Source organism: Hemicordylus capensis, chromosome 4, assembly GCF_027244095.1.
Source record: "Hemicordylus capensis ecotype Gifberg chromosome 4, rHemCap1.1.pri, whole genome shotgun sequence".
Taxonomy (NCBI): Eukaryota; Metazoa; Chordata; class Lepidosauria; order Squamata; family Cordylidae; genus Hemicordylus; species Hemicordylus capensis.
Window position 1 is genome coordinate 318,574,885 of NC_069660.1, and position 24,772 is coordinate 318,599,656.

General features: G+C 46.6%; 1 protein-coding gene across 2 annotated transcripts in view; it reads left to right on the top strand.

The window, feature by feature from the left end:
• Positions 1–24,772, top strand: part of ZC3H3 (zinc finger CCCH-type containing 3) — a 379,413-nt gene that overhangs the window by 105,909 nt on the left and 248,732 nt on the right. The gene's annotated exons all lie outside the window — the stretch shown is intronic.

Below are 24,772 nucleotides of genomic sequence, written 5' to 3' on the forward strand. Positions count from 1 at the left end.
CAGTTTGGAGTTTTAATTTAAAAAGAATCAAAAGGATGCTGAATGGTATCTATGCAAATGGCTTATATATATTGCCTTTGTTAGTATGAACAACTTTGTTGTACACGTATGCTTTTGTTTTTGTATATGTCTGTTGCTATGGCCTTCTGTATCTTAAGACGCTGACAGTGATGATGGATTTCCCAGAAGGTGTGGTGTTTGGCACACAGGAGTCTGTTTTGTCCCAGGCTTTGGCATAGGCTCCTGATATAAGCCTGAGACAATTGTCTACTAACTTTTCAGTGTCTGTATCGCAGGGAGATGGTCATTTGCCTGGCTGACAAGAGTTACCAAATTTAACTTCTTTGGGAGCCTGTAGGATATTGTAGGAAGCCTCTCTTATTACCTCCCTGCTCCCTGCCATCAGTAATTTTAGCCCCTTCTTTGGGTTCCACCACCTTTTGAGTCATGACTAGTTAATACAGGCCAAGAGCTTTTTCTGTGGTGATCCTTTGGATATGGAATTTCCCACCAAAGGAAGCATGCAAGATTCCCGCTACTGGCCAATTTAGAAGAGTGAGTTAAAATGTTCTTATTTTGCCAAGCCTTTGTGCTTCAGGGTAGAAGAAAGACAATCCATCTATTTTTTGTGCCCGGGTGAGCCATTTCCAGTGATCACCTACTGCCTGCTGGTTGGTGGGAATGAATCTTTGCAAAGAATGCCGGATTGGGTCATAAATACATAAGTAACCCACGATCACTTAGGCTGTTAAGATTAAAAAGTTCAAAGATCCTGAGTGTGATGCACTCTTGCTTTGTAACTTTAAAATACCTTGGTTGGCTGTGGGCGGGGGGAGATTTTCCCCTCCTACAGTCCAAAAATAGACCACTGAAGGCTCACATTAGCCTACCACTGAACATATAAATACGAAGCTGCCCTCTGCTGACTGAGGCCAGTGGTCCATTGACCCAGTATTGTCTACCCTGACCAGGTCTTGGGCAGAGAGGGTCCTCTCCCAGCTTGGCAACATGATCCTTCCTAAACTGGCCATACCTGGCCCCTTCAACGTGCAGTGCAGGCACTCTGCACTGAATGAGGCCCTCACCCCTGCCTTCAGCTGCTGTGACAATGTTTGGTGTCATTGTCTGTTGTCCTCCTCCTCCTCCTCCTCCTCCTCCTCCTCCTCGCTTTGCTGGTCTTACTGATTTTTATGTAATTAACTTTTTGTAAGTTGCTTTGAGGACTGCTTATCAAAAGGCAGAGTATTGATCAAAAATAAATTCAAATAAGTGGGTATTAAAACTTGGAAAGTAAATCTGCTATGTTTGCATACACCTGTTGAACTAGGTTATGTACTTCATTTTCTGGGTTGGCAGTGTCTACTGAGCAGGTCAGCTAACAGCCTAATGTGCTGGTCCAATCCTCTCCCTCCCACCCCCCAAGCCTCCGAACTGCAGGGGGAGGGCATCTGGCAGACTCTTGTGGCATTTCAAGGGCCCCCTTAAAAACCTTTGAGCAGCACCCCTCGGTTCTAGCAGGGCTGGGAAGGAAGGAAGCTGGGTTGCATCTTACAGATTTGTAAACCTCCCTGAGCTTAGTGGGGGATAAAGAAAGATAGATAAACCAATATATTTATGAAAGCCTAGTGAGGGACAGGCTGAATCTTGGGTAATGTTACAGTTTTTTGCTTTTAAAAAAAGAACTGAGCTGTCTTAGTGTGTCTTGTGACTGCTTTTGTGCCCGTTATCATCACATTATTGCTGTACCATCAGTGCGCATGTTAATTAATAGTAAGGTGCAGTGCATTTACTAAGGAATGAATATTTATTGTGTGTTGGGTTGTACCGATGCAGTCCTTCGTTATTCGCGGGACTGCACGAATTGGTTCTATTCCCACCAATTTCTACGGACAACGAAGCTGCAAATAATGAGACTTTGAGTTGATAGGGATTTTTTAAAAACAAAAAAGAGCCACAAAATGGCTCTGCGTTTCAAAATGGCGACCAAAAATGACAACAGAAGTAATTTCCAGCCACTCAGGAAATATAGGTAAAAATCGCACAGATTTCATGCCGCAGATAAAGAAACTGGGTCTCTAAGGCCCATCTGTGGATACATGAAACCGCGATCTGCAGATAATGAGGGTCTCCTGGACCATCTTTGAATTTTTCAGCAATTGAGTAGTTTTTGTTTATAAATAACGTGCTTAAGAATTGGCTAGATGCTTACTACTTGTAATCAGCTTTTTCTCTCTCTCCAGTGGCTTATGTTCTTAAAAGACACTACTACACCAATAACTGTACTGAGTGACTCTCCTCTCGGGAATAAGTGTACATGTGGCTTTTCACGTGCTCACTTTCCCTATTGGCGCATGTGATATCTGCATCTCTTGGCAGTAAGGTTGGAAGCGGTCCTGAGTGCTTCTTAGCTGGATGAGAGGCCTGTGTTTTGTCTTAGTGAGTTAAAGCTTTTTCACTGCAGGCGAGAGAGGTAAATCTAGTGGTGATGAAAGAAATAGTAACTTAAAAAGAAAGGCTATTCTAGCCTAGTGAGTAGCTTGAAAGGTTTGAGAAATCTCAAAAATGAGAAAACGGTTTGAGTCATTCTGCAAATGTGGGAGGTCATTTTTTGCATTCAAGGGCAGAGTGTGAAGTGGAAACATGTGGGTGTTTTGCTTCCAGGTGGATTCCTTGGGAGAGTGATGGTGTTGCATGCCATACGTTTTATTATCTTCATGAATGCAGATGGTGAACTGAAGACTTTCAGCCACCCATCTTCAAAAACCTGTTGCAGGGTAATGTGCAAACGAATCCACAGAATCGTCACCTAGATTCATTTAGAGACTGGGCAGGACTTTTTTCATTTTTTTTTTGGACAGTGGATGGCAAGAAAGGAGTAATTGGCATGATTTGACTTCTTCAGCAGACATGCTGGATCTTGGTAACTCTGTGACTCCCATGCTGTCTCTTCTGCCTCTTAGGACAGGCTGTAGTGGCCATTGGCCAAGTGGCAGATGTCCATCTTGGCATGGATAAGCAACGGCAAGATCTTTCTCTGTGGAGAGTAGTTGAAGCCTTCCTCTCTCTCCCTCCCACCCCAGAGCTGCAAAACTGTCAGGGTGGACTCTTAACAGCAATTCATTCTAATGCTGTTGACAGCTTGCATTCTGATTGGCTTAGATAAGGGTTGTTTATTTCTTCAAGCAAATGAGGGATCTGCCTACTTTCATGCACGCACGGCGCTTGGATGACAAACTGCAACCTTTTGCAATCACTTTAAAAAATCTATGAGCAAGATCTGGATGAATATTCTTACATGTTGCTTTTATGTGTTGGAGATGTGAAGTGTACAGGCTGCTAGAGGGAATCGGGAGTAAACATAAACGAAACAGATCCCCACCCTTCTTTACAAAGACGATTTAATGAAGAATATATAACAGGCACTAATGATGTCAAAGAATAGTAACAAAAAGCACTTTTTATGAATATACAGAATTAGGCCGAGTTAGAAATACATGCAGCACAAGATGGTACAACATTTCAGCTCACTTGTTGGAGAACACACTTGTAGAAAATGAACTAAATGTATTCCGATGGAAGAATGATTCAATCTGTTGTGCAGAAATCCACTCGGTCTGTTTCATGCAAGTCCACTATGGTGACCTGGGGTGACATTTAGACCCGCCAGACCTAATGGGCCAGGGGCATGCCAAACGAGGCGCAGTTGCCTCTGCTTCCCAGCTGCTCCGTTTGCTCCTCTCTCATCCTCACCCCAGCACTAGCGTGCTGTGCTGCCTGCAGGCTGGCCATTGCGTGGGCTTCTGTAATTGTGGGGTGGGTTGGGATGAGAGAGAGTGGAGCCAATGGAGGAGCTTCCAGGAAGCAGAGGCAGCCACCCCTCATTTGGCACCCCACTGGCTGGTTGGGATGCATGGCTACTGGCCTAGACGAGCCCTTTGCCAGAGTGCCCGGGTTTTCCATTGCATGAGAGGAGAGGGGTGGCTTTCACTGGCCTCCCCTTGCCTCTGCAGCTGCTGTGCCTCCTGCAACTCTCTCCCGAAGGGTCCCCAGAGGAGATTGCGAAGAGCCGCCTTCCCCCAGTTGTGCCACAGAAAACCCTGGCGCGGTGGTGGAGGGCTAGTCTGCATGCTGACCAAGGGCCTCTTGTGCTTGAGGGCTGGCGTAGGGAGAGCCCCATCCTTCTTGGTGCTGGGGAAGTCGTGGCTGGCAGCTCAGGGTTCCAGCCTTTCGGGGAGTTAATGAAAAGGGTGGGGAGGGGGAAGCGGGCAGCAGCTGGGAGTGGTGAACCTTTCCTCACCCCTGTAAAATCAATGCCATTCCATTCCCTCCGCCTCTCCGCGCGACCGTGATCCCTATGCCGGAGTCGACTCTGCGGATGTCTGCTGCCGCCTGGGCGTTCAGCCCAGGAGCTGTGTGTGATTCTCTGGGGTTCCCTTGCAATAGCAGGAAACAAAGCAACCGCTTCCAAGTCACTCTTCTGCGGAGGTGCCGGACTAGCAGAGCTCCCCTGCGTTTGTGTCCCTACCAGCTGCTGATGGCCGGGTTCCCAGCCCGTGCCACGTGGGGGGGGGTGGCGTGACCCACGCATGAGCCGAGGCCTGCCGCCAGCCAGGCAGAGCTGCCCTTCTTCCCGCAGAGGCTCACGTGAGGCCTCCTCCCCTTTGACCTGTAGAGGGCAGTCTTGCCCTTTGGATTCTTCCCCGTCCACCTTTTTCTGGTAATTGATTGCCTAATTTCCTCTTTATGTGAAAGAAAGCAGATATCAAGTAATTTGCAGCAATAACCTGCTAATGCTGGGCCAGTATCAAAACTCCCATGTTCATTTCAAGTGGCAGATAAAACACTAATATATAATTATCCTTGCAAATTGGATTGTTTTAAATAACCAAAAGACTATGGCCAGGAGAAAACTATCCCATTTCCCTTGAGTTAGTATTGCGGCATAATTGCTGCGTTCAATCAATTTCCTTGGCATTAGAAATTCCATCACAATCAACATTAAGCTATATTCATTGTGATGGCTAAGAGCCGGGCCATTTCTCCTCTTTTCCTTAACTGGCAAAATTAATCAGGGAAAAGATTTTAAACATTTACCCGTGCGAAAGAGGTCAGCTCTGCCACTATATTGCTCAGCAGATAAGGGGGCTAATAAAAAGAAAATTGAATTACTAATGATCGCCAGGAACCGAGTATATAAAACCTGGCAATCGCCCGCTTCAGGAGAAAAGGAGAATCAATTTTCTTCGGACAAGGTGCGCTCATTTTTTATTTTGGCGCATATTATCAGCAATTTAATTTGAAAGCGCATAAACAGGAGGAAACAGTTAGGAAATAATGAGCCTGAAGGTGTAAAGTGCTACAGGATATATGCTGTACACAATTTATTTGGCACAACAGATAATCACTTTAATTGAATTCAAAACTGCATTGTTCAGCAGTGTGGCCTGCTTCTCTTTCGCCTGTGGGGATTACAGAATATTACAAAGGTGCAGAAAGAGCTCTCTGTGTGTGTGTGTGTGTGTGTCCCTTCTTGGTAATGTTCCCCGCGAGGCATGGCTAACGTTGCTTCGTTCATGCGTGGATGCAGGCTGTTGATGGGGTAATATTTAAAAGGCAATACTGGGAGCTCCTTCTGCTGCTGGGACCCTGCCTCTCTGCTCAGAGAGCAGTCGGTGTTCGGGGTGTGTTTGTCATGGAGCAGTAAGGTAGCCAGCATTCGCCTGGGTAACTTTTCAGCTCCGGAGAGGTGCCTTGTTGTGTGGTGATACTGATCTCTGCTCCCTCTTCCCCATCCTGCACGTCTTGGGTGGCTGCAAGAGAAACACTGAGACAGCTGGGCTGTGTGTAGCGACTGGCAGCGCCCTGCCTGCATTGCCTTGTCAGACCTAGCACCCAGGGACATTTCCAGGAGTTCAGGTGCTCCTGGGATATTTTCCCTTCCTCCTCAATGGACCACTTAGTTGGACCCCAGTCTGCAGAAACTGTGGTTGCTGCTGTTTGGGAGGGATGAGCCAGGAGGACCTTTCAGGTTGGCTCTGCGTGCCTCCTGCCTCCCAATCGGCCCAAAATGCCGAGTATAGCTTCCTGGCTTCTCTCTGTGGTCCACCACAATCCTAGGCAAATAGCGCTTCAATTTTAGCTGAAGCAGCAGTGATTTAAATGTCCCCACCCCCTCCCACCCTTGGACTGCTTGGATAAACTAGACTGCTCTGTGTATATGCTGAGGCTGGAAATACAAAGATTGCAGGGATAATAGCTTGAATTGGTGAGACTCTAAGCTTGTTGAAGTGTGTCTGGACGTGAAATTATGGGTTGCTAGTTAAACTAGGTGTCTTAAAGTTTAGACGTCAGAAAGCAAGTCTGCATTCTAAATTCAGTATTTTTAAAAAGCCTTTAATTTTTTTCTCTTAAAGCTGTTACGGGATTTGTATTCTGACTCCTGTGACGTGCCCCAACCCCTGCAAATATTTAGCTTGACCTTCATTGGTGACTGCAACATCTTGATGGTGAAAGGCAGGGGTGTCTAACCTGAGGCTCTTCAGGTGTTGTTGGACTATAGCTCCCATCATCCCCAGCCAGAATAAACTGCAGATGGGGGTGATGGGTTTTGTAGTCCAACAACAGCTGGAGAGCCTCAGGTTAGCCACCCTTGATGGGAAGTATTGTTTGGTTTCTGCTGGGATTCCTGTTGCCCCAATCCAAGTGGAGAAATCTGCATTTGCTGAGCCCCGCTCGTCCACTTTCTGGATCAAGGCTGTGTGGGTGGCTGCGCATGAGGCCGCTGGAGTGCTGTGTTACTTTCAGAGGGCTGTCCCTTGGCGTTCTGGAGCAGCCCTTTCTACCCAAGTAGTGACCCTATGTGTGGCCAGACATCAGATGGTACATGTATCTCTTCTCCAGCTGTGACATACAACATTTTTTCCAAGGGTGTGTGAGTGTCAGCTTTTATTTTTGGCCATTTCATTAAAACTGCATGAGTCTCTGAAACAGTATCAGATGAGCACACCCATTGACTGCTTTGTCAGTGCTTCTGTTTCATCATAGTGACTGCCGGTGTATATTGCAGTGGGAATTTTAATCCATTAAGGTTATATTCTGTGCTGCTGTTCCTCAGATGTGAAGCCACCCCTACTTCCAGTGACCTGTCCTTTTCTCTTCCTCCTCGTCCACCTGGGCCTCCTTTTCCTTCTAGTTCAGGCCGTTCCTGCTCCTGCACTTCCCATGCTCCCTTTTCCTGCTGCTTCATCTCTGGTTCCAGGCTGCCATGCTCACAGCAGTCCATGACTCGCAAATCTGCTCCTCCCTTTTGGCGATTCCAGGGTAGTGACAGTTCTAGCTTTCCTAGTTCCTTGGCCTGTTATCAGTAAGATAATATTGATTATTGAATAGTTCCTTGGTCTATTGTGAACGAGAGATGCCACATGGTTTAGACACTTCTGCTTCTGTCCTGCTGCTCTGTCCAGTTTAGGAAATGCTGTTCTCTGCCTTCACACAAGACTGTTGTGCCAAGTGTAAAACTGCAGTGTTCCTGATCTTCCTCTGTCTTTATCCTTCCTAGCTGCCCTGGAGAGTGTTCCTTTCTCCCCACCCGTGTGAACATCATGAGCTGAATGTGGTTATTGGCTGTGGCTTTCAGAAGCTCTGCAGCTTTATGAGCCTTGCTCATAAATCATGATGTTCTCTCTTCTCCCTTCCCTTGGTTATAGGGTGACGGGGAGAGTTGCTGAAGCCCAGCCGGTAAAGTAGCCGTCCAGACCCCTTGCTGTAATTTTGCAAAAGTTCACATACTTGGCTGTCCTCCTCAGCCACTGCCAGTGACGTCCGCCTCCAAGAGTCAGTGTTGGGTATCACTGGCAGTTGACAGGCGTATCCAGGTGACCAGCTCAGGGCAGAGAGATGATCGAAACCTACTGGGATGTTTTCCTGAGAACTCCCTGAAGGAAAAGCATTTCTCCTCTTCCCTCCTCCTCCCCCGTACCCCCTGCTTTATTCTTGGATTGGTGGTAATTCCCAAGTACTTGGGCATGTTTAAACTGAATTTAAAACAGTTCAGTTATTTGCTTTTAAGTGTTTTTTAAAAGCTTCTCTATAAATCTCAGAAGAACAAGGAATAGCAATATGATTTTTTTAAAAAACATATCGGACTACAACCAATTAATCCTCTCCTTGTTTAATCCCCCCCCCCGCCAATATCTTGCAGTGCTTTGGCTCAAGTGATGTTCTCAGGGAAGAGAGATGAATGTAGAAGACCAATTAGTGTGGGTTCACTGCCACGCTTGGTTCTTAGACCTGTGTGGGTGCAGGATTGGGTGGTGTTGGTTTTTTGGGGTGGGCAGTGGGGCGGCTTTTAAGAAAAGTGCTGATGCCATCTGTTGCCTCATCCTGGAGTGGAGTCCTTGAAGCTCTCTGCCTGTCTGGTGTGCTTTGACGGTTGGAACTGTAGTCAGTAGAGATTCAATTGATTGTAGAGTCCACCTCAGTTAAACTGCGGGCTGTGCCAGGCCTCTGCTGACCTGCTCTTCTGGGTGCTCACTGGCATTTCAATCTGATTCTTCATGTTGCATGACAAAAGACAATGCCTGTGTCCAGTCCACTGTTCTGGGTATTCTCTCCTTGAGCATCGTCAACAAGTGCCTTTCCAGAGCCTCTCTCCTTTGAAAAATCTGCAGTGGCCTCCATGTGGAATGGTGAGTGTGTGGAATGGGGCCAGCTGCCCTTCGCCACCTTCTACTCTGTCTCTTTCTGAGTAGCAGTTCTACGCCCTGCCCCGGTCCCCCATTGTAGTCATTCTTCTAATTTCCTTTGTGTGAGTTGCTGGATTGGACTGTCATTTGCTTTTGAACCCGTCCTTGCTCACCCGTACAAGGCTCCAATTTGGTTCATTGCTGCACAAATAAGTAGAAGGGATCTATAGATGGAGCAAGGATTTCTAGTTCTTCTTGTCACAGAGAGATACCTTTTCATTGTAAACCACCCAGAGATGCAAGTTTTGGGCGGTATAGAAATATTTTAAAGAATACAATATCTGAAAATATGTAGGAAGGTTCTGCTAAAAGTTTCAAAGGTAGCAGGGATTTAAAGGTGCCTCCCAGTGGCTAGATGGCGTGACTTCTCCATTCTGAGGTGGCTTATCCTTCCGTGGCCTCCTGCTCCTCTCACTAACCCTGCACACCTATTTTCCCTCTTCCTGACACGACTCCCATCTTTCCTCTTCCTCTCTGTCAGCTGGTGATAGAAAAATAATTCTGCAAGATTCCCAAAATTGTGTGGTGCTGAAATGTGTAATATGAACTTCCCAAGTTTATTCCTGTTGCAGAACTTGAATAACTGGCTTTTTTTTCTTTTAAAGTGTGGGTTTCAGCTCTTGGATGTAGGCATGGGACAGAGCGGGCAGCAGAACTCTGCAAGACAGAAGTTAGTGCAAGTTTGTCACTTGGCTTCTGAATTACAGTTTAGTGATGGTTATCTCCCGGGGGTTATCAGTGCAGTGAAATGCACATGAGAAAATTCAATGGAAATAGTTTGTGATCTCCATGTTTTGAGTTTCTGAAATGTTTACTGGGCTAAAAGTGAGTTCTCAATCAAAGAACCTGGCTGGTATCATGGGCAGTAATACATACTGTTCTTCAGCCTGGCCCCAAACATAATTTGCTCTTGGCTGGATTTCACCATTGATTGGTGATCTTAATTTAGTGACGGACTCTAGAATGGCTTCCGTGTAATGCAGCTGTTTAGGAAGATATTAAGGCGAAAGAAATACCCCTGTGTTTTATGTGAAACGAGCTCTCTTATCAGCAAAAGAAATCAAGCATGCAGGATGTGGTTGGGCTGGTGAGCTATTGGGGACATCACTGAGAGTCCAGGATTTACACTTCCGTCTAAACATTAACTGGGGTGTTTTACCATTTCTCTCCCACCCTGCTTGGTGTGCAAGGGTGGTGGTGGTCTTGTGATCCATCATTCCCTCCCTAGCACTGTAGTGTCTGTTACATTTTACTACCCCAAACACCGTAAAAGGGCATTAGAGCAGTTAAATCTCAGAGTCCTGCTTTCCTAAGGAAAAAAGAAAACGCTGAATTAGGCAATGAAAAAGGCAACCACAGCGATACTTTAATCTTGCATAAATTATCAGAAGAGTCAGGGGCTAGCTGTTTTATGTATTGTTAGAGCCGTGCTAATTAATTAATTCCCGAATAATCAATGATTTTTGACTTTTTTTTTAGTGGTAATGGACCATGGTATATTTACTTCCAAAATGGCAGCTGCACGCACACACACAATTTTATTTTGGACATGACTGTGTTTTAATCTTGCCCCATGTAACTGTAGGGCTAATGAGCTAGTTATGTAGCTTGTAAAACTGGTGAGCAGGAAAGAGCAAAATAGTCCACAAATTAGATGGAGTTTGTCTAAATTCATCCAAATGTTATGGACTGGGTGAAGTGCATATGTAGAGTTGGATGGAGAGGCAAGGGTTTGGGGGGACTCTTTGTTGTCTGGGGGTATACCTGGAGGTTACCTGAAAGGGTGAAAAACTGTAAGGTGCAGCCAACCTACAACTGTCTGAAGTTGATCTAGAGGCACAGTCTCATAGACAACTCTTTTTTTTGTTTTTGTTTGGGCCAGTTTTTTTGTAATAGCTACATCTTGTTTTTGCATCCTGAAACTACAGTCACCGTGGCCTGGGATATCTACTTCATGTATGTATCTGTATGGTGAGAGCAGGGGAAAATTGCGCTTCTCTTATTTGATTTCAATGAACTTATTGTCTTATTTGGATTTTTATTCCAGTTTGTTTCTGGGCCCAGTTTCAGGTGCTGATTCTTCCATTAAAAGTATTAAAATGGTCTGGGATCTGGATAGTTGAAGGACAGTCTTCTTCCTCAGCGAGATGGGGATTTTCTGGGAAATTCTGAATTGGAAAAATGAAATTATCCCCCCCGGGAAATTTCCAGTACACCCCCCCTTGCTTGCATACATTTTACTGGGCAAATTTCCCTCGTTCCCTAAATAGATTGTGATCTGATGTAACATGTAACTACTTGACCTATACATTTATTTTTTTTAAACTCCATCATATTAATTTTTCGCACTGTATCTCACAGTTTTTCAAGGAGCCAAGTAGTCGAATTGAAATACTTAATTAGGAGGAAAAATCAATAAATATGCTTAATGTGGTTTACAGTTATACTGAAACAAAATCAAAGCTTTATGTAGAAAATTATTTTTCCATGGGGGAAAAAAAATCTGTTTCTAAATTAAGTGTGGGGAAATTTTCTGGAATATTTTCCTTCCTGGAAAAAATTTCCCCATATGAAATTTACCACACGCTGCAGCCATGGGGGAAGGCCTAGCAGAGTGTCCTTCTGCCATGTGACACACAAGAGGTGGGAAGGCAGGATCGAACTTCCTTGCCAGTGGCTGGCATCCACACTGTAGAATTTCTTGCCCTGTGAGATCCAGCTAGCTGCTAGATTGGGTGCATTCGGCGGTTGGGGGCAAAGGATAATTTAGAGGTATGTTCTAGAGTGGACTGATCTGGCTGCTATGTACTATAACACTGCAGTTGGAAGGCTGCTAATTTTTTAAAGTGTTTTATGAACAAAAAAAATATGGTTATTAGCTCCCTTTAGAGTCCCTTTTGATATGGAAAGGGCAGAATAATAACCCATCAGTTGACTGGCTCAGGGCAATAACCTGCTAATTAACTCCCCTGCGCTGCCCACCACAACAAAAGGAGATTGCTACTCAAAAGGGTTTGGGTACAGGCCTCCTAGCCTTTTATGTCTGAGAGTAAGTTTTTAGATATTATTCCCAATTTATTTATTTAACAAGTTTCTAGACCGCTCAAAATTTACTTTTCTGGGCGGTACACAAACAAAATTTAAACATTAAAAACAATTTAAAACTTAAAACATTAAAAATATTAAAACTGTGAATCTAATTAAAAGCCTGGGTGAACAAATGTGTCTTAATTGACTTTTTAAAAGTTGTCAGAGATGGGGAAGCTCTTGTTTCAACAGGGAGCGCATTCCAAAGCCTTGGGGCAGCAATGGAGAAAGCCTGTCCCTGAGTATCCACCAGACGAGCCGGTGGCAACTGCAGCTGAACCTCTCCTGATTATCTTAATGGGCGATGGGAATCATAGTGAAGAAGACGTTCGCTTAAATACCCAGGGCCTAAGCTTTAGGCTCTGGGTATTTACCCTAAATACCCAGGGTAATACCAGGGTATTTACCCTGGGTATTTACCCTAAATACCCAGGATAATTGGACGTTCTTTCTCTTCCCACGTTTGTAAGAATATTGAAACTTTTCAGTTCTCCCTCCTTCAACAGACATGAAAGCTAGACACTTGGCTCCAGGCCTGTGGGGCTTGCCTTGCAGGGCCTTCTGTTCTGGGGCCCCAAGGCTCTCACCTGGATGGTGCCGTTCCAAGCTCTCTCTGTATGTAGCCTGCAAGTTTAATTTGGGTCTGTGTCTTGGGATCAGCACCCTGGGCTCAGTGGACAGCTCTCTGCTCTCCCCCGTTTGGCTCTCCCAGCTTCATCTCTCTCTCTCCCCCTCTCTCTCTCTCTCTCTCTCTCTCTCTCTCATTTATTTATCCCTCACTTCCCTTTTCTTTTCTTAGAGAAAACTCAGAATGACCAACAATAAAGATAAAACTATGGCATCAAAGCAAATTGGATAGATAGAAATAACAATCTGGAAAAAAATAGCTTTTCTGTAACTTATGAAAATTAATTTTTCTTTTGTTACTGTTATTATGTATAACTGGAACAAAAATCCAATAAAAATCCAAATAAAATAATAAGTTCATTGAATTTATATCATGCATAATATATATCAACCGCCACCCCCAACAATAAACTTCTAAATAAACAGTAGGGGCCAGCAACATTAAACTCTGAAGATTGCCCCTCCCCACCCAGGGCAGTTGTTTCTAATATCCCCGAGGAAAGGCCAAAGAGATCAGTGAGTATTTTGGAGCAAGCCCACTCTCTCACCTTGAGCCCACCCTTCATCTGGCGCAAAAGGTGTGGGGTGGACCTTGCCCTCCTCTCATCCTGGAGAGGGATGGCCCTCCAGTGGTGATCAAAACTTCACAGCCCAGCCTGGAGTGTACTCAAAGGCTCTGGTGATACACCTCTTGTTGGCTGGGTGGTGGGCACAATGGTCTTGGCCTCTTGCTGGGCTTGGCGCCCTTTCCTCAGATGGAAAGAACACCAGAGCAGAGGGGCTGTGCAGATGGCGTACCTCACTCTCTTGCTGTTGCCAGAATGCCCACCCCTCTCTGCATCTACCAAGTTCAGTGGAGGGTCTCTCTGGCCCACTCTACTTGGGTGAAGCACAATCCTGCCCCTTCCTTCCCTCTGCTGAAGAGGAAAGCCTGTCCATCTCCCACTGGGTCTGAAGACTGATGCTATTATGTTCTGGAGAGGCATTTTCCTTCCCTAGTGAGATTGCTGCTCTTGTTACTCTCTTCTGCTGCCTCCCTCCTGCGCAGGGGCAGGTCAGCTTGGGCATGAGGAAGGAGGGGGTCCTCAGGGAATCTCTGGCAGTGGTTGGATTCACCAGTAGAGCTCCTACTTTGCGCTCCTGTGGCATGGTTGGGGCATGTGCATTTCTAAACACTCCAACTCTAATGTAGATGATAAAGGGTGTGTGTGTGTGTGTGCGCGTGCGTGCGTATGCACACACGCACACACCTGCACATAGAGATTGCTGAACATTCTGTTAACCTTTGTAAATAGTCTCCCAGCCTAGACCAATCCCATGCCTAGAAGTGCAATAAAGGGCAAACTAGACACCTGTAGATTATTGCTGTATACCATTCATGCAAAAAATGGGAAAGGGTGCTCCATTGTCATGCAAATATCTGCTGCGCGGCCAAAGATATTTCTATTAACTTTGCTCATTGTGGAGAGTAAGTAGGATGTTGGAAGACAGAGATGCTTCTCTCTCACTTTGTAGACTGTGTGAGCAATCTTTTCTCTTCGCTTGTGCCTTTAAAAACCAACCCACCCAGATTCAGGTGGTATGTGTTTGGCTTGAGGCTGACCACTTTGTGCTCTCTCCCCCCTCCCTCCTTTTTGCATTAATGTCTAAGACACTGAAGACTGTTCTTGTAAATTACAACATGAAATCAGATGTTGGGGCAGATCATGTGGTCCATCTTGACTGGTGTTTAGTTTCCTGCCTGTGGCCACCCAGGTGCCCTGAGAAGGTCATGAGTGGTGTCAGCAGCTTCCTGTTAGTACCAGCATCTGGTAGTTTGAAGCATTCATGGCAGTCTAATTGCATCATATGTTCACCTAATTGCTTCTTTAAAAGTCTTATCTATTGGTGGCTATCTCCACTTCTTATTTTGATTTATGTTAACCTAGGGGGTTCTCAAACTTGAGTCCCTAGATTATGATGGACTACAACTCCCATCATCTTCAGCCACAATGACTAAAGGCCTTTGGCTATTATGTTTGGGGTTGATTGGAGTTGTAGTGCAACATCTGTAGACTCAGCTTTGAGAACCACTAGATTAACCTAATCAAAATAGGAAGTTGTGATGACCACCAAATCATTAAGAATGATTTGTTATGTGAAGATGTACTTAACCAGCTCCTTGCATTTTGAGAGAAATTAGTTTGCCCTGTCTAGTAGCCACCTAATGGTGCAGTCAGTGGGAAAATGACTTGACTAGAAAGCCAGAGGTTGCCGGTTTGAATCCCTGCTGGTATGTTTCCCAGGCTATGGGAGACACCTGTATCAGGCAGCAGCGATATAGGAAGATACTGAAAGGCATCATCTCATACTGTGCAGGAGATGGCAATGGTAAAAAGGTAAAGTGTACCATCGAGTCGGTGTCGACTTCTGGCGCCCACAGAGCCCTGTGGTTGTCTTGTCTTTGGTGGAATACAGGAGGGGTTGACCATTGTTTGAGATGAGGTTTGAGAGGGGTTGACCCACATAGTTTGAGATGATGCCTTTCAGCATCTTCCTATATCGCTGCTGCCTGATAGAGGTGTTTCCCATAGTCTTGAATCCCCCTGTATTTTACCAAAGACAACCACAGGGCTCTGTGGTTGCCAGGAGTCAACACCGACTCGATGGCATGCTTTACTCTCTGTACCATGTTCAGTAAATTCTTTATGTCTGGCCCCTTCCATGATGGTCTCTCCTCATATGAAGTTGCCTTGCACTGCAGCTGGCTGGGGGTTTCCTCACAGAGCTCAATAAGGTCTACTTACAGCAGCTCTCCAGAGTCTCAAGCCTTGCCTGAAAGCCAGAGATTAAACCTGAGGCCTCCTGTATGCAACAGACCCAGGTAGGTCTTATTCTCTATATATGACGCCCTACCAAAAATGGCTCAGGGTGGTTTACTACTACTACAATATTTATATGCTGCTCATCAACCAAAGTTCTCAAAGTGGTTTACATAGAAAAATAAATACATCAAGAAGATGGTTCCCTGTCCCCAAAGGTATATGATATTAACTAGGCCACCTCCAACAATCTCTCTGCTAGACAGAAGTAGCCAAGTCAGACAAGGATCCAGGGAACAAATGGTAGGTCACACCTCCACAAGCAGCTTGTCCATTTCATCAGGCTTCACAGATTGAAACTGATCCAATCGAATACTGAAAGAGGGATTGCTGGACACCCCCTTCATTGACCCTGCAGAAATAGTGGAGTCCAAGTTGGCCCGAATACAGGAGATTTTGTCTGCAAAGAACCCACCAAAAGCATCACAGCAGAACATTTCCGGGGACTGATTTAAAGCAGAAGGAGCAGAAATCAAACTCCTCACAACCCGGGATAGCTCTGCCGAATATGAACCTGCAGATGCAATACACGCAGACCAATATATATATTTTGCTGCACGCACCGCTACTGCATAAGCCTTCAAATGGGTCCTATGCTGTGTCCTGTTGGATTTGAGCCGAGTTCTCCTCCACTTGGTCGCAGTTGCCTACCCAGCTGCTTCAGCCTCTGCAACTCCTCAGTATACCAAAGGACCATTTTTAAAGCAGGTTGGAAGGGACCCTTAGGAGCAATCATGTCTACTGCTCTGTTGTTCCCTATTGCAGGTTCCCACCAGGGCATCGACAGAATCACTGGCTGCACCAACATCAAAACCCTCCAAGGCTTTTTGGAATCCTACTGGGTCCAACAGCCTTCTTGGGTTGACCATCCTAATAGGTCCACCATCCCTGCAGGGCTGGGTTGTGTCTGTGTGAAACTAACCTTAACCAGGTAGTGGTCCATCCATGACAAAGGGGAAACCACTGGATCTCCTACCCATGGAACACCCCCCTGATCCGAACAAAAGACCAAATCGAGTGCATGACGAGCAACATGAGTTGGTTCAGAAACTAATTGGGATAGGCCCATAGTTGTCATGGCCGCTATGAACTCCTGAGCCACACCAGACAAACCAGCCCCAAAGTGAAGTCCCCCAGCACCACAGGTCTGGGAGAGTCCAACACCAACTCTGCGACCAGCTTCGTCAGCTCAGTTAGGGAGTCAGTTGGGCAGCGGGGTGGATGGTACACCAACAGAATCCCCAATCTGGTTCCCAGCCTCAGAAATATGCCCTCAGTATAAGTCAACTGTCTCACAGGGGCCCTGGTAAGGGAGATGGTATCCTTATGGACCACAGCCACTACACACACACACACACACACACACACACACACACACTTCCCCTAGCCTGCTCCTCAGCAGAGTAGCCTGGGGGAAGAAGCCCACACTGGACCACTCGCTTCCCCCAACCGGCTCTTAGTTATACATGCCAGGTCAGCTCTCTCATCCACAATCAAGTCATGGACAATTTCAGTCTTATTCTGAACCGACCTGGAATTGCAGGGGAGCAAGGCCAGACTCTGTGGGTAATCGGAGCTGCTCCCCAAGGCCTGAGAGTTGACAAGGCAGTTGGAAGTGGAAACAGTTGCTAAATGACTGATTTCCCTCCCCCTGTAACAGCCAGCTGCTCTGCCAGCACCAAATCTTCTATTCCTCACCACTACGGCAGTCGCCACCCCAGAACTGCCAGATGCATCCCTGCACCATCCCATTCAAGAGATCCAAACACATATCTGCAAAAAGGCCTGGCACAACCCGACCCCCCAGCCCTCCGTCCCACCCCCAAAGGCCATCCCCCTTTGGCGGCTGCCTACAGCAGGCCCGACGGCCATGCCAACAACGGCTATGCCTTTGGCGAGCCTCCTTGTTTTTAAGCCTGCTCCTCCCACAAGCAGCTCCCAGACCAAGCGACAGATGTTACCAGTTCAACCATCTGGGAGGCAGCCAGCCAGCTGGAACTTGATGGCAGACAAGCAGGCCTGCCCCTTGTCTGGGCTGGAGAACCGGGCTGGAGTTTCCAAAAGGGGCAGAGGGGGCTAGTTGGTAACGTCCCGGCAAGGCAGATAGAATGACCTTGCACCTGCCATTGCCCCTTTTAAAGCTGAAACGCCCTCTTCTACAAGCAAGGTAACTTTATTTTGCTTACCCTGCTTAATGAGGACAGAATTGTACCAAACCTCAAAGGAATATATGAAAACCTAACGTGTCCTTGGATTGCTGTGGACGGTTCGTTCAGCTCTCTATGCATGCATGGTCAAAAGCTTGGCAACACGTGAACATATGAAAACCTGAGTCAGACTCCGTTTAGCCTTGTGCTGCCCCCTCTCACTGGTGGTGACTCTCCAGGTTCTGGGGCAGAATGAGGTCGATTCCAGCCCTGCTTGTTTCCTGGGAGATTGGGACTGGGACCTTCTGCCTGGACTCGATGTACCAAATATGGCCAATCCAAGGCTCTCCAGCTGCTGTTGGACTACAACTGCCATCACCTCCACTGTAATAAAATTGGGGCTGGCCTGGGAATGATGGGAGTTGTAGTCCAACAACAGCTGGAGAGCCTCAGGTTGGCCACTTGCACGCTCTACAGTTGTTGTTGGTTCCAGAGAATTGGCCGTGCTCCCCTGATGCTGCAAGGGAGACCCATATCTGGCTTTTGGCATAATTATCTTAGAAGTGTGCGTCTCCATCAAATTTGTGTTCAGGTGAGTTGAGAACATCTTTTTCCTTTCCTTGAGCATTAGCATCTGGATAAGCCCTTTTGTACGTTGTTTCTCGCCCTCAACTTGGCCGTAAATGCCACTTGTCCTCCTGTCAGTCTTAATTATGCCGACACCACCGTGCAGCTGAGAAAGCACTTCGTTTTATGTACTTTCCGATTGTAGCCTCTGGTTACTTGGCGATTGTTTTAAAGCATTGCTGGTGCCTTGTGTGATATTGAATCCCTCCCCACTTGTCATTCTCTCCTCTCTTCCTTTTCGTTGCAGCCGCCGTTGTAGGGGGCTATTTGTATAACAAGTGCTGCCTTGGTGTGATTATGGATAGAAGTGTAGCCCAGAAATGGTGTCGTCTTAGAGGATTGGTTTTGTGCTAAGTTCAGGGCTGTGCTGGGATTTGGATGGGAGGCGGGTTACTGTGTTAGCAACAGGAATCTGAACACCAAATGGAGCTACATTCTGTTGTGGTGCTAATATTCAAAGGTTTACCAAATTTAGTCCTACTCTGTGCATGGAAAAGAAATGTCATCACTGCTTCTAGTAGTAACATTAAACCTAATGTTTTATGTAGTGCATTTCAAGTCTTCAAAGCACTTTGCAGACATGTGAGTATGTTAATAATTGTACAATAAACCATTCAGGTAGGTACATATCACTATTCAGGAAAGCAGCAGCAACTGTGTAGGAAGAGACAGCACTACTTAATGGATTTTGAGTAAAATCCTCCCCCCAGTCCCCACAAGGGGTGTGGCTCACAATTAAGGTGTGGTTTTGTTGTTGTTGTGGGAGAGTGATTCCTGCCCCCCATCCCAAACCTGGTCTCAGGTTAGGGCGAAAACCATTGCTCCTTTCTTTATACCTAGAACAGCCATGCTCTGTGCAGGGCATTGCGACAGGCTCTTGCTTGTGTGTTTTGCTGGTGAAGAAAGTTTATTGGGAAACGGCTTAAACTGGATATCCTTGTTTATCACTTTATGTATGATCTCATGCCTGGCTGCTCTCAAGTAAAACAGGGCCCACTTGATGTCTTTTCCAGCATTTGCTTCATCCTGTTCTGGTTCTGAACACACAACTGGGCATAACAGGGCAAAAAGCTTGAGCCCTCGTCCCAACAGAAAAGGCATATATCTTCCAGAGCAAATCCCTGTGTTCCATGTGTCAGATAGCAATAGCAATAGCACTTACATTTATATACCGCTCTATAGCCGGAGCTCTCTAAGCGGTTTACAGTGATTTAGCATATTGCCCCCCAACATTCTGGGTACTCATTTTACCAACCTCGGAAGGATGGAAGGCTGTCAACCTTGAGCCCCTGGTCAGGATCGAACTTGTAACCTTCTGGTTACAGGGCGGCAGTTTTACCACTGTGCCACCAGGGGCTCATGCCCTTTGAATTTTCCAACATGGCAGAGACTCATAGCATCCATTGGGTCTTCGAGAAAGACTTGATACAGTCAGTAGAGGCAGAGGTGCCTGCTTGTGGTCATTTTTATATGGATGGGAAACAGCCCTTGTGCAATGGGTGGAAGTGATGCTCTGGGACTCTTACTTTGCACGCAGTAGTGCACTGGCATCCCAAAAGATGAAGCAGGAAGGCCAAGGAGGACTCTTGAAGGAATCCTTTAACAGTCCCCAAGGTTCAGTCCTTGGAGTGGATTCACAACTTCATTTTATGAACATCCAGATACAGACTACTGCTTTGTGTGAAAGGAAAGGTTGTGCCATCGAGTTGGTGTCGACGCCTGGCGACCACAGAGCCCTGTGGTTTTTCTTTGGTAGAGTACAGGAGAGTTTACCATTGCCTCCTCCCGTGCAGTATGAGATGATGCCTTTCAGCACCTTCCTATATTGCGGCCGCCCGATAGAGGAGTTTCCAACTTCAAACACACCAGCGGGGATACAAACGAACAGCCTCTAGGTAGGTTGCTTCCCCGCTGCGCCATTAGCTGGCGATTGGTCTGTGTAGCCTAGTAGTATCTACTCTGACTGGCAGCAGCTTTCCAAGGTCACAAGCAAAGCTCTTTCACATCATAAGTTGCTCTTTTAGCTGGCGATGCCAAGTCGGCCCTGTTGCATGTGCTCCTCCACTCTGCGCCCCCCACCCTTTTCAAGCAGAGACAGTTGCTGATGTGTTGAGGCTGCAAAGAGGGAGAGTTTCTTTCTTGTGGTAGAGGAGGTGTGCATCTGAAGATGGTGGCACGTGCCTGGCCTTTGCTTGGGGGGGGCTACACTGGGCAACCTTTTGACTTGTCTCTCTTCTTTACTGCTCCTTGGGGTGTCTGTATGTGTTTTAAGATTTTGAAGATTTGCTTTCCAGGTGTGTTTAGAGGATCTGCTTTTAGTGTATCTTCTGCCTTCCAGTCCAGCATTGTGTTTCCTATTTTATTTTGGAAGGATATGTGTGTTTAATTCATATGTGTGCATCTGTAGTGAGGCTCCTGCAGTCATCAGAAGTCCAGAGAAACAGGACTGGCTGTGGTGCCTTCCTTCCTTCCTTCCTTCCTTCCTTCCTTCCTTCCTTCCTTGTTTCAGGGATAGTTTTAAATGAAGCCATGTTAATCCATGTCTGAATGCTGCAGTGGCCACATAAACAAGAGAGGCCTGGCTATAAAAAGTAATGAGGAATATCAGCGTGAAATCAAGATGTTAAATTTCCAGTAGTGACAAGCTGTAAATTCCCAGCTCACTGCATGCAGGTCTTTAAAATTGTGTGTGTGTGTATTAAACTGGGCTGCGTGCTTTATGTCTGTTGCTTCCCTGTCCTCTTTTTGAAACTGCTTGAGAAACTGGGCACTGTTATTGAGGATGGAAGCAACAGGATCTTCAGGCACAATCCTTAGGGGACGTTCTCCTGCACAAGCCCCATTGGAATGATGAGCACTTGCTTCACTCTCATTCATTGCAGTGGGGCTTATGCAGGAGAACTGCCCCTGGAGGGTTGTGTCCAGAGCTGGAAAGTTCCTTTTTCAGCTCTCAGAAATCCAGCTCTGTCCTGAGGCAGGATAGCCCGTAGCAAAAAAATCCCCAGATCTATTATTGGATGTTGTTCATGCCGCTCTGAGGAAGACAGTACAGAGACCTGAGGAAAACAAGCCAGAAGACCAAGGGGTTTTAAGAACCCCTGCCCTAGCCGGACTCTGTGCCTTTGCGTGAGGTTGATGCAGGTGGGATGTGCTGCAGTGGTGGGTGTATCAGAGCCTGGGAAAAGCCTTGTGTCGGTCGTCCGAGCGGCTGGGTCAGACTGAGGGCCAGCCTGCCCCTCTCCCAACCGCCCACCAGCAATGGCTAGCCAGATGCTGGAGGAAAGTTTGCTCTTAACGCCTGCCCCCAGCAATGTTTTGCTTCCTTTAAGAACAAAAACACCACCAACTATGTATATACTGCTTTTCAACAAAAGTTTCCAAAGCTGTTTACCCAGAGAAATAACAAATAAATAAGATGGATTCCTGGCCCCAAAGGGCTCACAATCTAAAAGAAACATAAGATAGACACCGGCAAAAGTCACTGGAGGGATGCTGTGCTGGGGGTGGAGAGGGCCAGTTGCTCTCCTCCTGCTAAATAAAGAGAATCGCCTCTTGTTAACGGCGCCTCTTGGCCCTGTTAACAGCCTCGAATGCTAGGGTGGTGCCCCTACATGTGAAGGCAACAGAGCTCTCCTAAATTCTGCTGGTTGCTTACAAAGCCGTGGGTGGGGTGGCAGGAGGAGGGAGCCCCTCCCCACCCTGCTTTTCCACCCCAACTAAGCTGCTGTTTTGGGGTTTGTTTTTTTAAACTGTTCTCCCGGTGAGGGTTGCTTCCAGTCACTGATATCACTGGTAACAAAGGTGGTTTTGAAGTGGGAGTAGGCATGGGGGGCAAGGGGCTCCGATCCCCCCTCAACCTCCCCTTGCACCTCCCCATGCTACACTTTAAATCCCGCCCCCGTCACTTTATAGGGATTTGATGGTAGCCTCAGTTCTGCATGTTGGGCCTGGGCCTGGGTTTCAGGAGCCCTGTCATTCTGGTGCTGATGGTACATCAGTGGGGCAGTTTCCTGCCCTGTGGGTAAAACATACATTTTCAGGAGTTTGGGTGGCTTCTGCTTTTGAAGCAAAGTATTTGAATGTCTGGTGCTACCACCATAGACGCAGCACTATGCAGGAGAGAGAATTTGCATAAGAGAATTTGCAAAGTTTTTTGGCCGGGCTTCAAGTCTCCATCCTTCCTGGATGCTATTCATGCCAGTCATTGTAAGAATCCTCACTTGACCTTGCTTTTAAACAAAACAAAACAAAACTCTGCTTTAAAAAAGAAGCAAAGGAAAGGAAAGGTTGTGCCATTGAGTCTGTGTCGACTCCTGGTGACCACAGAGCCCTGTGGTTTTCTTGGTAGAATACAGGAGGGGTTGACCATTGCCATCTCCCACGCAGAATGAGACGATGCTTTTCAGCACCTTCCTATTTTGCTGCTGCCCCATATAGGGGTTCCCCGTATTCTGGGAAACACACCAGCAGGGATTTGAACCAACTGCCTCCTGCTCTCTAGGCAGGTTACTTCAACCCCCTTCACATGTTTGCACATGGGGGTGGGGGAATGAAAACAAAACCCTCCCACCAGCATTTTGAAGCACTCAGCTGCCACCTCCGATTAGCCTCTCCTGCCCTGTTTCTCTTCAGCTGTTTAAACAGCAAGAGACTCGGGCTTCTGACCCTCTCCTGTCCCGTGATCCAAATGCAAGAGGAGTTGATTGTTTAGCAAAGCTCTGAGAAGTAAACAAGACATGGCATATGCTGCCGTGGGAAACGGCGGGCCTCGATGCTTATTTAGTGTGTGGTTTCTCCTGCCACTGTGCATGGCACTTTTTTCTTTTTCTCCCCCCCCCACCCCCACCATTGCAGACTGAAGCCCTCTGGAGATGGCATTGCTGTCCCCACTTTGGGGTCTCTGAGGTCAAGAGGTATGGCTGGGCGGCTAACTCAAGCCAGCGCTGCCCTTTTATAGAATTCTGATTGCTCTCTGAAATCTTGGCTCATCTGTTGATGGGTAACTAATTAATAGATACAAATTAGAGGGAGGTGGGTGGGTCGCCTTTGTGATAGGTCCGTTGCAATGAAAAACACAGCAAGTCTTGTGGTACCACAAAGATGAGCGATTTACTGTGGCAGAAGCTGTCGTGAACTAGAGCCCCCTTTGAACTGTTAACCTCAGATGGCAGATGCATACGCATGAGTCCAGAGAGAAAATTCTAAGTCTGGAGAAAAGATTGTAAACAGTGGGGCCAAAAGGCCAGGACGTGCAAGAGCCACAGCCTGTGACATTTCTGTGCAAAGCTGAAGTGTATGCAAGATGAGAATGGTAACTGGCAGTTGTCAACCCTAAACTAGTTAACCCTAAATCAGGAGTTCCTAACCCTGGGTCCCAGATGTTGTGGACTAAAACTCCCACAATTCCCAACCATAATGTCTGAAGGCCATTGTGGTTGTGGAGGATGGGAGTTGTAGTCCAACAACAGCTGGGGACCCAAGTCTGAGAACACCTGGCTTAATGTGAATAGAGAGAGAGAGAGAGAGGGAGAGAGAGAGTGTGTACTTTCCAACCCCACAGTATCTCAGCAATTAAAATGCGACACAAATAACAATTCCAGGGTAATAGGCAGTGCTGCTGGAAGGAGCCAGGTCCAGGCCAGCAGAGTGATCCAAGAAGGGGTGGGTGGGTGGAGTACACGCAAGACCTTCTCCTGGTAATGCAGTCTGGGCTGGGAGGACCCGCTTAATTCCTTGTGAGCCCGCATCTGTGTGTTTCAGACAGATCTAGCATATATTTACATTTGTGAAGAAACAGGCTGTTTGTTGATTGAGGCTATCTGTGACAAAGTTTGTGGTCCCCTGTACTTGGGGAAAGTGTGTGTGTGTGTGTGTGTTTAAAAATGATTGACAGGTCCTCCTTTGTACTTGGAAGACTCCTCTGCTCCATTAAGTACCTCGGCCACTCTTCTGCTATGAATATTTCAGGCAAAAAGCAAAAGTACAGAAACATTAATCATCCATTCAGGCCAGAGCAGGCGTTGATCCTTCTGAGCAGAAGATGGTCATTTTATCATAGCTGGAATACTCCGAGCCTGCTGGTTTATCAGTCATTATGGCCAGGAGAGTATCTTGGCTTATTTATTGAAGTCCCTCAAATATTGTGACTAGAGATGTTTGCCTCTGGCATAAACCAGGCCATTTTGCATTAACCTGACTCCATTTGCAAGATTTGGGCTGCATCTGTTGGCTTTTAGGAGGCATCATAGTTTTGTGGTAGGATAGATATCTTTGCATGTGAATGGTACAGGTTTCAGGCCCTGGCATCTTTGGTGGAAAGGCTCATGGGCAGGAAACTGGGAAAGATCCCGGATACTCTGCATCTGTATGAAGCAAGCTCACATGGAATATAGAAAGAAACAAGGGAGAGGATATGTGAATACCTTTTGGAGGAACAGAGAGTGTATATTTACCGAGGTCCGCGAATGGTTTCTGTGCCTCTAATTTGAGGTGCCGAAATGATTTGAGTTCCCCCGGCTGAAACATTTCAGCCAGGGGCAAGCAGGTGCTTTAAACTGAGGGAGGCAGGTCTTACCTTCTCCTCCGGCACAGTTTTGCTTTCACCAAACTCCTCACTTTTGAGAGGTTTCCTCTTCTGAAGTTCAAAGTGTCTGTGTTAGACTTCCTTAGCAATTCTCTC